Consider the following 13380-nt stretch of genomic DNA (forward strand, 5'->3'; position numbering starts at 1 on the left):
GAAGCTTGTGTGAGGCGCGGTTATTCCGTGAGCCTGCTGCGGGGCAGGGTGAGTTCTCAGAGTAAAGGGGCTTTGTTGGCGAGGCAGGCACCCCCAAAGGCTGTCCACACAGCCTGTGACGTTATACAGAAAGGATAACGTTGCACCTAGTGCTCGGTTTCAAAATATGGAATGTAACACCCACCTCTCTGAATTTTTGTGAGAACGTGAGTCGCACACGGCAGGACTCGGTCAAGTCTAAGGGGCTGGTGGAGGCTGGTGAAATCCCATTAGGGAAGTCGCCATAGCCAGCCTGGTGCTGGCTCCCAGAACCAGCTGTGGGCATCTCAGTGGCCCTGAGCATGGGGGCGAGGAGTCCTTCTCAGAGCAGCCCCCATGAGCCCCTCACACGCTCCTGGCTGGGAGGCAGCACCCAGCCCCGCCAGAGTTAAAGGCGGGTGGTGCCAATCCCACCACGTCCACTCCCTTGGAGAGGCTCCAGGCCGTGCCCAGGTTGTCTCTGAAACACCAACCGTCAAGCAGTCCCGCGTGGAGATGCGCTCTGTGGAAGCCCAGCCCAGCATAAATAGGCCTCTTTATTCCCCTGCCTTCATGCGAAGAAAAAAAGCCCAGCAGAACTGGGGAAGAAGGACATTCCAGAAATGCCACAGAGAGACCTCTGTGAGCGCTGTGCTGTGTCTGCGGCAGGAAGCACTTCACGGGAGAGGCTGGAGCTGCAGGAGGAGCTGGCTCCCCCAGGCTCCCAGGGGGACCCCAAGAGCAAGGCCAGGGGGCTCCAGGCCTGTCTGCCTCCCCCCAGGTCACGATTCCTCTCCTGTGAGACACTGGAGTTTTGCCATTATGTGTTGTCCTGAGATCGTAGCGGGGGCGGGGGGAGTGGCTGGGATTATTTTTAAACAAAATCATTCACAGAGTCCTCATCCAAGTATATCAAGAATAAAGTCCTGCAAAACTGAGTCTCACTGGTGTAAAAACTAGTGACTCGAGATACAGAATAAACTGAATGAAGTTTGTCTTTATTTTTTTAATTTTATTTAATTATTTTTTTAACACCAAAAACATTTTGTATTGGGGTAAGCAGATTAACAATGTTGTGATAGTTCCAGGTGAAGGCTTGTCTTTAGTTTTACATGAAAGAAAGTATAAAAGGATAAAGTCTGCCTCTAACTCTAGACTTACTACTCAACAGGAAAGAATTTTTTTTGGTTCCACAGCTACTGAGGCCTGCCCTGGTGAAACCCAATTGTAAAAAGGAGATCCCTCCAGGCAGGTCCACCCTTGGCTGGGTGGTTGTCAAGTCCTCCTGGCTGACTGGAAGCTCGATGTCATGATCTCTTTTGGTTTGAGAAAGTAAAGGCGAAACCTCGGTAAATAAAAATTTTCTAGAATATGGACAAACTAAACACACACACACAGCCCTCAGACACTCTAGATCCTAATGAGCTGTATTTCTTCAGCTTGTTTCTTACCTAATAATTGGCATGTTGATTTGTACCCACTCACAGCATTTAAGTGTGAGGTTCAGGCTGGGAACAGCTGCTCCCAGGGCCACTGCTTTGCTTCCTTCCAATCACAGAAAACAGGGTCGGAAGTTTGGGTTTGTTGTTAAGAGGTCTCAGAGGCAGACACACAGTTGTGTGTGCCGGGGTTGCCTATTTCAGGAATGGGATTTCTGAGTCACCGACTGAATTAGACACAGGTGTTCTCAGCGTTGCTGGGGGCCCTGTCCCTTTGGGCTCTGCTGTGTGCGGGTCCTAGAGAGGAAGAAAACTCGAGAGGGTCTGGACTGGGAGGGAAGCACATAGGCACTCTTCAGATGAGGCCTCCCCCTCCCCAAAGCGGCATCTTTGTAAGGAATTAGTTGAGGTCATTCCTTGGCCAGGTCTGGTTTCACAGCCGGGTCCCAGAAGCTTCTACTCTCTGATATATAAGGTAGCTGATGACTTATTTCAATGTTGTAGCTGATACAATGTCCTAGTTCACAAATTGCAAGGTCATTATAGAAAAGAAAAATATTTGCTTCTATTTATCATTCAGATGAACTGGGTCTTAGTTGCAGTACTCATAGCAGTATGGAGTATCTTTAGTTGCAGCATGTGAACATGTGGGATCTTAGTTCCCTGACCAGGGATTGAACCTGGGTCCCTGCATTGGAAGCTTGGAGTCTCAGCCACTGGACCACCAGGGAAGTCCCTGTGGTCATTCTTGAATTACCCTTTGTGCTAGTTCTCTCTTCTATCCCCAGACCCTCAAGTTAAGCTCTTAGAGAGCAAGGACAAATTCATCTTTGAAATCCCCAAGCAGCAGGAAGGAGTATGGGTGGCCATCACCAAACCCTCATGGGTTAACCTCCCAGCGGCTGGGACTCCTGCTACCCCCAACCCCCACCTGGACACACACTCCCGTGGAATGTACGAATACTTCCAGACACCCTTTTACACATCATGGCATTGACCGGCAGGGTGAGAGACAGGAAGCCAGCAGTAGAAATCCAGAACTGTACAGCTTTCTTGAGCTGAAGCATCAAATGTGTCAAAGAGAGGACAGACTGTGGACAGTAGAATTCCAGGGAGGGGGTCAAAGGTGAAAGTCATAGAGGCTCTGAATCTGATTCAGTGGGCAGATTCCCCTCTGTGCAAGGCCAGGGGGGCTGCAGAGTTCTGGGTGCAAATGTGGCTGAGGGTGTAGAAGGTTAGATGAGTCTTCTTCATTCATTAGGTACTGTGAGGGCCTGCTATGTGCCCAGCACTGGGCTAGGCACTGCGAATGCAATGGAGAATGAGGCACAGTCCAAAGGGCTTTTAAACACATGAATTCATTACTGAAGTCTCTAGGGTTCTAGCAATCAGGGCAAGCTACACATGCAGGTTAGGTCAAGGAGGGGACAGCCCAGGTGGGGTCGAAGGTCAAGCTGGAGGAGGACTGGCCAGAGGAGAAAGGACATTCCAAACATGGAGAACAGCATGCAAAAGGCTGCAAGACCCAAGGCTTGAACATGGGCCTAGAAGTTTACAAAAGTTCGACGTTACAGGGGCTGGCGCTGGGGCCCATCTGCCAGATTGAGCTGTGGGTTCTCTGAGACAGTCTCCTGGGTGGGATGCTGAGCATTTTAGGGAGCAGCCTTCCTGGGGTGACAGACCCTCTGCACCCAGCCAGGAATGGAGGAGGTGAGTAAGAAATAACCTCACAGATGAGAGCAGGGAAACCTGGAGGAAAAGCTTCACCCACAACTGGTCTGAGGACTCTGCCCCTGGTTCTGGAAGTTCAGACTCATGAAGGAGGAAGGTGAGCCCGCAGTAGGCTTGTCCCCTTGGCAGATGGAGGCCCAAACACCATAGGACGGCCGCGGATCAGATTCGGTTTCAAAGGTTAACTGCATTACCGCATGGCTGGCACTGCCTTCAGACCAGGAACAACTGGGGAAGCAGGGACAGCCTCCAGCAGTGGGGGGAGATCCCCTCCTTCCTCTGGGACATCCCCCTGCAATCCTGAGCCTTCAAACACCACCGTCAAAGAGGCTGATGCCCCCGTGGGACTGAGCGCAGGTCCTGGCAGCAGACAACATGCAACAGATGTTTGCACTTGAAAATGAACAAGGGGCAGAGTACAAGGACACACCCGTCCACCCTGTCCTCTCCCGGAGCCTGCTCTGGGCAGAAACACAGGGGGCCACAGTGGAGGGAGAACCGGACCGGTGGTAGAAGACCCAGGCCCGGGCCACTAGTATCTGCATGACCCTCAGCATGTCACTTTCCCTCTCAGAGTCTGTTTTGTCTGTGACATAGCATGGTTTGACTTCCCTGGTGGCTCAGAAGCCAGGTTCAGTCCCTGGGTTGGGAAGATCTCCTGGAGAAGGAAATCTCCTGGAGTGGATCTCCCACTCCAGTTTGCCTGGAAAATCCCATGGACAAAGGAGCATGGTAAGCTACAGTCCATGGGGTCGCAAAGAGTCGGACACGACTGAGCAACTTCACTTTCACTTTAGCATGGTTTGGTATCTGCCTGCCTGGCTCAAGTCACACATGATGTCTAGCTGATACACGACAATGCATATGCACACTTTGTAACCGTAAAGAGAAGGTGGACTCTATCGAAGGATTTCCAAATATCCACTGTCTCCAGTTCAGGACCGTGGTCACTGTCACCAGTGGGTGGGAAAGAGCGGGCAGCGTTCTTTCCGGGGAGAAGCAGGGCATGTCCTCCCTGCTGTCTGAGGAAGGCGACTCAAGGCACCAACGAGCATCACAGGGAAGTCACAGTTGTGGGTCCCTAAAGGGTCATGCTCCCGGCTCTTCCCTACTGGTGCAGGTAACCAGAAGCCACATCAAGCCCTGACATCAAGGGCGGGGCTCCCTGGGGTCAAAGTCAGGGAGAAACTCGGAACCCTGGAATACGAGGTCTAGGAGGGACTTTTGGCTCAGATTCAGTCAACATTTGTTCAGTGTCACTGATATACACCCGGCACCAGGCCAGGTGACCTACAGCATTAAATGGTCTCCATGACAACCTGGGATGACGCATCATTGTTATCTCCATATCATGAGTTCAGCTGAGCTACATGGCTGGTCCAAGTGCCTCTAGCTGCACCTTCTACCCATCTGGATCCTCTCATAGCCTAGGTTTCTTCACAAATGTCAGCTCCTCTGAGATACCTTCCGTTTTTTTCTCTCCCACAGCACCTGGATCTTAAATGTCATTACGTACATAATGACTTTGAAATCACATGCTTCTCTGTGTGTTGCTTTTTTTAACATCTACCTTTCCAGTTAGACTGTAAATACAGGAACCAGAACTTTACTTTGGGCACCGTGACTGTCATAGAGCTTCAGGGGCATTCATGAAAACACTTGTTGAACAAACTACCAGAATAAACACAGATATTAACAACTTACACATTGTTTGATTTTTAAAGTTCTTTCCTTTGTCATTCTTCACCACTCCTCTTTCTAGATATGAGATGAGAAAAGATATTTTGGGTGGGACTCTTCAGTAAGGCTGTAAAAGTTCCCATAATCTTTCTCATATTGAAACCATTGAGCATCTGGCTGCAAAGTAAGGCCAAGGTCTTCCAGCCAAACCCCGGATCCACAACTGTCTCTGCCCATCTCAAATGGGCTTCCCTGGTGGCACAGGGGTAAAGAATCTGCCTGCTGATGCAGGAGAAGCAGGTTCAATCCCTGGGTCAGGAAGATCCCCTGGAGAAAGAAATAGTAACCCACTCCAGTGTTCTTGCCTGGGAAATCCCATGGACAGAGGAGCCTCAAAGGCTCCCTGGGGTTGCAAAGAATTGGACACAGTTGAGTGACTAAACAACAACAAAAACAATATACCCTCTGAATTTACATATCAACATCTCATAATTTACACGGTCCCCAAAGCCTTGTGGGCGCTCAATGAATTCATCGTGACTGTGGAGTTAAGCCAATTAAACTTGCTCCTTACCTATGTAGGGCACGTAGATCGTGGCTGTTTCAGCACTGGCAGAGTAGCTCAGTTTGTCTAGACAAATGTCCAACTTGAACAGATTCGGCCAGAGCTCATACCAGGCTGTCATTAATGTCTTGAATGTGCACTCAGGTTAACTGCACCATTTCCTAGCTGGAAATGCTGTCTTTCCTCTTCTCTTCCAACTCCAGTCCTGGGAATTACCAGAGACAACCACTAAAGCTCTGACACGAACTCTGGCACCCTAGGAGGCTTAGTACCTGCTGCCTTCCTTCCTTTCTCCATTTGCCAAGGGAGGCCTTAGTCCTGGTCCTCTCCACCCAGCCACTGCCACCGCCCCCCCTCGCCCCCAGGTACATCCTATCCTCTGAACTCCCATGTCCCTAACTCCTCCCCCTGCAACTGGCTGGAAACTCACAAACTCTGAACTGAATCATTTTTCCTCTGAGCATGTGGGTCTCTAAATCCAGAGAGTGAGCTTCTTACAAACAGGGATTCAGACTTGTTATCCTGGTCCCCAAAGAACACTGATTTCCGGACTGGCTTTGCAGGGACTAAGTGCTCCCTAAATAAGGGCAAGGCCTTAGAGGCTTTTGGAGAAGGGAGTGGCAACCCACTCCAGGATTCTTGCCATGGACAGAGGAGCCTGGCGGGCTGCAGTCCATGGGGTCGCAAAGAGTCGGACACGACTGAGCAATTTTCAGTCCAGTTCAGTTAGGGCCTTTTTGAGACCAAGGCATAATGGATGCAGAACAGGCTAGGAAGGCGTGTAAATGTGAATCAGTTTTTCCTTCTTCCAGTTCTGAATCGGGTTCTGTGACCCAGTCCTTCTAACTCCCAGGCCCCCTTCCAAGGAGACAGCATGGGCCTGTTGGGGAGCGGCGGGAAGTGGGGGGAGATGCATAGAACTTTATGACTAGAGTTGAATCATGGTGGGAAAATATATACGTATAAACAAAAGCTAAATTAAGATTTGATGAGAGTTTAAGGAGAGAGCAGAATTCTGTCCAAGGGTTTCCTTTCATGAAACCAAAAATGTTTTCAAAACTCCGAAAGTCAGAAGTCAGTCCCTCACTGAAATGTTAGACGAGATAGGATAAGAAGAGCAGAAATGATGACTAAGAGAGACTTGTGAGCCTGAAGCTCATTTTTATGGGTGTGGACTTGGGACCTGGGAGGCTCAGCCCACTTTGATGGCTGGCAATCTGAGGATGCCCGCACTAGCTGCCCAGTTTCCCTTGGCTCACTGGTGTCCAGACAAAAAAGGAACAAAGCCATGGACACACAGAGGTACCTATTTCCTGTTCCATGAAAACTGTATGAGTGCCTTTTCTCTCCCAGAATCTCTCTCTCACCGTCTGTGTCCAGGGCCCAGCCCCTGGCCCTCGGCCAACTTGCAAGATTCCATTTCAGTCTGGAGTTTGAAATTTGTCATGTGTTGACATTTTCGGCCAAACGGCTTAGGAGCGCTCATGTCCAGAATCCACCAAGTCTGAATTTTGCACAACTGCCCTCTCTTCACAAGGTGCTGCCTCAATTTTTCATGGAGAGTAGCTGAACATAGTAAGAAACTTCCAACTAGAAATTACCCGATTTTTCCCTGGGAGCTTCTGCCGGGAGAGGGCAGGGCCTGGGCTGCAGACACAGGAACTTATTCATTAATCTCACTCCAAGGCTACAAATTGGTTCCTTTTTCACAACAGGGAGCACATTTTAGTGAGCCCTCTTTTGTCTTTCAAATCAGATATACAAATAAGCTGATAGCAATTTTTAAAAATACAAAACAAGAATCTCCAATTATGAGAGCTCCCTGGGCTTCTGAGTTCCTGCCTCACTGAGGAAATGGATTTGAAATGCCAGAGAGGAAACAAGGAGGTCAACTTTCATGTCTATTTTAGTTTTCCAGTGAAGTCCCATTTCCTTTTGACTTTGTATAAACAGAGAGAGGACAGTTGTTAGTTTGGTTATTGCAGATAACCTATGTCTTTAAAGGGAATATAATTTATCTAAATGGGGATCTAATAAATGACTCAACTTTTCCAAAATACAACTTCTCAGCTAATAATGAGAATAGTAGCAGGTATCATTTTATTGAGCAGTAACTATGTAACAGACACAGCATACATTAGAAATACTGTTGATTGGCTCTGCTATAGCTGTTTCACCCAGAAATTCTATTTCTGAAAATCTACTGCAAAGAAACAAAATCGATTTTGCAACGTGTGTGTGTGTGTGTGTGTGTGTGTGTGTGTGCTGCAGCTGAAACAAAGTGAATATCAATAAACATGGGAGCAGATGAATAAAATGTTATTTCCAAATCATGAAAAAATTATGCAGCTATTAAAATGAGACCTTCACCAGATGCCTAGAGAGGATTTCCAGAACATATTGTTGCGTAAGAAAATGATGCATAAAATTGTGTATAATATGATTCCCTGGAGTAGGAAATGGCAAGTAGTATTCTTGCCTGGGAAATCCCATGGACAGAGGAGCCTGACGTCCTATAGTCCATGGAGTTGCAAAGAGTCAGACACGACTAAGAAACTAAACAATGATCTCTTTCTACAAATCTTTCACACAAGGACTTATATTCCCTCAAGTGTACTTGAAAAGTGAAAGGGAAAGTTGCTAAGTTGTGTCCAACTCTTTGCGACCCCATGTACTGTAGCCCGACAGGTTCCTCTGTCCATGGAATTCTCCAGGCAAGAATACTAGAGTGGGTAGCCATTCCCTTCTCCAGGTGATCTTTCCAACCCGACGACTGAACCCAGGTCTCCTGCATTACAGGTGGATTCTTTACTGTCTGAGCCGCCAGGGAAGCCCAGTGTACATATCAATATGCTTTTATTATTGTATAATCATGAAGAAAAATACAGAGGGTATCTTCCAGGTTGTCAACATAGTTGTGTGTGATGGACCAATGGCCTGGGTTTGAAGAGGAGCTCTGATTTGAGAAGTGCTGAGCCAAGTGGGAAGGGGAAGTTAAAACAAAGGAAAAGGAAATAAAGGACTCCACTTTTAGGAAATCCCCCTTTATATTTAATATAATCATGTCTGTGTATTTACATAAAATTATCCGTGTCAGTTATAAGTAATGAAAATATTGGAAAAATAGAAATATTAATAGTATTGAGTTTTTCTCAACAATCTTCTGAAATACTGGAGTAAGTAGCCATTCCTTTCTCCAGGGGATCTTCCCAACCCAGGGACTGAACCCAGGTCTTCCCCATTGGAGGCAGATTCTTTACCATCTGAGCCACCAGGGAAGCCCCCTGAAATACTACTTTTCTCATTTTATAGGTGAGAAGATGATGATCTGATTTGCCAAACAGATCTGATTTGCGATCTGATACCAAAGCTTAAAATCTTTTCCTGAAAACATGATGCACAGTTACTGTGGAAAAAAAAAATTCAAATATGATTATAAAGTAAAATGAAGGTGGTAAACTCACTAAAAGCCAGAGACACTGCTGTTATAATTTAGGGAAACAGCTCTCCAGACATTTCTCTGTGCATATCTACCCTTTTAACATATCTCCCCAAATACACCAACATCACTCTCTGTTGAGGTTATGGTGCCAAAGCCCTGAAGGAAATGGACGTTTCCACTGTCAGTCATTCTGGAAAGTGGGCCATCCTGGGCAGGAAATAAGGCTGGTCTTGGGCTGAAGCAGGAGGTGACAGGCCCAGGACCTTCTCTGGGAGGCTCAAAGGAAGGGGTCCTTGTGGTAGGACCTGCAGGTAGCCAGCCCCCAGCGATGTGCATAGTATTGAGTAGGATGCACCGTGGTCTCCACCCTCCAGAAGAGTTGTCCACCTCCCACCACCCACACACACAGCAGTGAAAGAAATTAGGAATGACGTTTTGGATGGGAGGAGGATGGTGTCCCCGCCCTGAGGTCAGGGTGGATGCTGTCCCTGGGCAGAGCAGGTAGCTGGCATTCGAGTCATTCCCGACATGGCCCCAACAGTCCTTGGTCAGGCCTCTTGAGAAGTAATCTTCTGCTAATGTGCATAGAAGGGGCTGATCCGCAAGAGCTGGCACAATGGTCGCCTCCTGGCTGTGGGAGGCCTCTTCCAGAAGTGACATGGGCAGGAGAGTGCTCCCACTCCCTTTGCTCCTGGGGAGACGCTGAGATGAAAGAGCAGACCACCACCGAGGCAGCGAGTAGGGTCCAGAAGACGAGCACCTGGCTACAGGAGGGACGCTGGTGCTTCCCCCGGCTGCCCAGATGGTCACTGATCTAGAAAGACATGGACCTCCTGTGCTGGAGGTGGACTGCAGCGAGACCACCCTGGTGGCCGTTTGCAGAAGCCAGTCGTTCCCCATGAAGGGGAGCGGCCTCAAAGGACACGGTCAAGTTCATGCTCTTTGGGAGGAGGCAGCAAGGACATGCCTGTGAGGACTGATTCACCGACCAGGGACAGGTTTTGAGAGATATTTGGATCAGTTATATGTGGAATCTAAAAACGCTGAACTCATAGAAACAGAGAGTAGAATGGTGGTTACCAGGGGCTGGGAGTGGGATGACCAGGGGAGATGCTGGTCAAATGATAGAAATTTGGGAGTTAGAAGATGAGTAAGTTCTGAGGACCTGATGCACGTATGGCAATCATTGCTACGTACACTGTATTAGATAGCTACTTGAAACTTCAAAGCTACTAAAAGACCAGAACTTAAATGTTCTTATCACAAAAAAGAAAGGACAATTATGTGAGGTGATGGAGGTGTCAACTAACTCTAGGGAGGTAATCATATTGCAATAACAAGTATATCAAATCAACATGGTGTACCTTAAACCTACACAGTATTATATACCAATTAAAAAAAAGGAAATATATTGAGACATGAATCTCAAAGATAGAATCTTTCTTTTAATCTGGGTGGGTGGAGGCTCCTAGCCATTAAGATTTGAATTTTCAGGAAGGGTAACATTTTTGTATACCAAGCTGGTAAAGGGGGAAATGTCAATTGCATGGATATTGATATACACATCCAAAATATAAATCTTATCATGTCATTGCCCTACTTAAAATCCACCAATAAATGACTTCCCTTGGGACAAAGCCCAAACTGTGTAACGCAGACTCTGCCACGGGCTCCCTGACGTCTCCTAGCTCCTTCCTTGGGTCTCCAGACCTTCACACATACTTCTGCTTCTGTTTGAACCACTTCCCACTCCAGCTACCTAAATAGTTTCTATTCACCCTTAGAGATTCAGCTTAAAAATGTCACCTCCCCTGGGAAGCCCTCCTTCAGCCCTCCTTCCTCTCAGATTAGATTCAGTCCTCCTGCTGGCGGTTCTTATAATCAGAGCATTTATCACACTTTATTGGGCATGTGCCACTCCAGTAGAGATTCTGTCCTATTTGTTATTGCATCCCCTGGTTTCGTATACTAGTTTTGTTGTTCAGTCGCTAAGTCGTGTCTGACTCTTCGTGACCCATGGATGGCAGCAGGCTGTCTGGTGAAAGTTTGAATGATGAAGGTAAAGAATTTGACACAAAGGGATCATGTTCTGTCATCGTCCTGCTTACGTTCAGTGATGCTGTAAGTCTGTCCTGAGCATGGTATTCAAACCTTTTATTGTACTTACTAACCCTCGTCAGCTTTATCCTATCTGCTTTCCATTCCCTGAATATTCTTCCCTCTACAGAGCTCAGCACACAATGGGTACACAGTCAGTGCTTATTAAACTGCCCAAGTGAGGTGGTTTGGGACCTTTTCACAGTCTTTCTTTTTTTAATGACATGTCTTTCTTCAACCCCTGCCTGGCTACCCCTCACTGGTCCTCTGACATTCCCGTGACATACACCTCGGCTTGAAGCTGTCTCCATTGCTTCCAGAGTAAATCAGGCCTCATTCTGTGATCCCCCACACCCTGCTCCTGTCTCCTCATGGCTCTCATTGAGGACAACAAAGATGTGTTTATGAAACTGGTTCGCCAACTCGGCTTGGATCACTGATGGTGCTGACGCTGTGTCCTCGGCCAGCTCCCCTCTCCAGCATCTCACACCATGTCTGCCACATAACTTGAGCAAGGATTTGTTGAAGGAATGAATGAATGAAGAAAATGGATAGTTTTGCATTTAGAAAACTACCAGGTTAGACTGCACGATTGATTGGAACCCATCCCAATTTACTGCTACAGACTTGCAGAGCCTGTCAGTTGTGATCAGAATCAGAGAAATCATCCCAGCCTGCTAGAGTTGGGTAGAATCCTTTTTTGTACATGAAGAAATTGAGGCCTGAAATGTGAAGGTCACACAGCAAATTACATAAGAAGGAAGGTGGCCAAGATATGGAGATTGATACCCGTGCATTTCAAGGATTTGATGTCACCTCTATTTCTAGTGACAGGTAATGCACATTTTACTTCTTAATAAAATAACAATTATTTTTTAAAACTGTATGGTGCTTTACAGCTTACTGAGTCCTGTTCAAAAAAACAAAAAAACAAAAAAAAAAACCTCTGAGTGAGGTATTTGTGGTTAAATAACTTGCCAAGATCATTCAGCTCTTCAGCAATGGATCCAGGGCTTGCACTCAAATTTCCTGGCTCTATGTCCGGTACACTTTCCAGGATACAATCAATCTGCCTCCAACATCACAATAAATGGTGGTTAAATATTGATTCTAGACTCACTCATGGGAAACACTAGCATTCCTAATCAATATCATCACTTCCTACTTCTAAGAATTTTCTGAAGGAGACACAGAACAGACTCGTCAAATCTTTACACAAGAGAGCTGGTAAAATCTAAAGTAGGCTACCAGAAGAACCAGAAGGTTGCGTGTGTGTGTGCACGTGTGCTTGTGAGTATGTGTACAGGAGCCCACATGTGTCTCACAGCATGTCATTGACTCTGCATGTGGAATACTTGGTATTTAGGGCACTGAAAATTGTGAACATGAACAAAATAAGCAAATCCCCAATATAAAATGTCTGCATAGAGTATGACCTTAATAAATATTTGCCAATTAATTAATGTGCCTATGTTGATAAATTCTCATATAATTTTTCTGCATTCAGCCAGTATTTTTATAGAATGACTTTTTAAAATTTAAATGTGTTTTCCAAATAACTAAGTCTGCTCATTTATGCTTTCATTCAATAAAGAATGAATGCCTGCTAGGTGCCAGACACATTATTCATCCACAATAAGGCAGTGAACAAGACAGACAAACCCATATCCTCGTGGAGTTTACCTTCTTGTGGAATAGGAGAGAAGGCTCATAACCAAACAGTATTATTATATACTATATTAAGTGACAGCCAATATGAAGAAAAATATGCTAAGAAAAGGAATTAAGGAGTGCCAGGGGTGAGTGGGCTGCAATTGAAACCAAGGTTCAGGAAAGTGACAATTGAACAAAGCCCCAAGAACAGGAGGAATAAACTGTGAGGATCTCTTGGGGAAAACTCTTAACTTCTTGAACAAATAATTTTACAAGGAATTTTTTTCCCCCAAATAGCTTACACTTCACTGTCTTCTAAGAGAAGATAGAGCAGGTCATCTAACTGTGTGTGTGTGATAATTCAGCACTTCTGTGACTATCAGTTTCGGACGATCATGTAACGAAGTCCAGCGAGGTTGAGACTTGGTGTTCAGAGGACTCTTTGCCCCTCCACCCAATGGCCCCAAGTCTGTTTCTCTTTCTCACTGACTCTGTCACCCAGTCAGCTTTTGCATTCTGCTGACTCAGGCAGTCTCTCTACACCACCACCCCCAACCTTTCATCTGCCGTTTCTAAGCTGTTTGCTTGTGAGGGTTGGTTCCAGGAGAAAAAGACTTGAGCAGAAGCCTAACGTTTAATGCCAGAGCTTTATGACATCTGCTCTGCCTGTTCCCACGGGATCTGTTGTGCTGACTTCTTGCTCTCAATTTCCTCCCTGACTGCTTCAGTGCCAGAGAATTAAACTCCTCACTTGA

The 13380-nt window shown here is 46.6% G+C and overlaps 1 long non-coding RNA gene across 2 annotated transcripts in view; it reads right to left on the minus strand.

Annotated features, from left to right (window-relative positions):
* LOC110130914 (uncharacterized) overlaps positions 1-13380 on the minus strand; it is a 93486-nt gene that overhangs the window by 63983 nt on the left and 16123 nt on the right. For both annotated transcript variants that reach the window (XR_002312016.2, XR_002312015.2), the window contains exon 2: positions 5443-5638. This is a non-coding gene — a long non-coding RNA (uncharacterized lncRNA). The remainder of the gene's footprint in view (positions 1-5442; positions 5639-13380) is intronic.

The sequence above is a fragment of the Odocoileus virginianus genome, chromosome 2 (genome assembly GCF_023699985.2).
Source record: "Odocoileus virginianus isolate 20LAN1187 ecotype Illinois chromosome 2, Ovbor_1.2, whole genome shotgun sequence".
Lineage (NCBI taxonomy): Eukaryota > Metazoa > Chordata > Mammalia > Artiodactyla > Cervidae > Odocoileus > Odocoileus virginianus.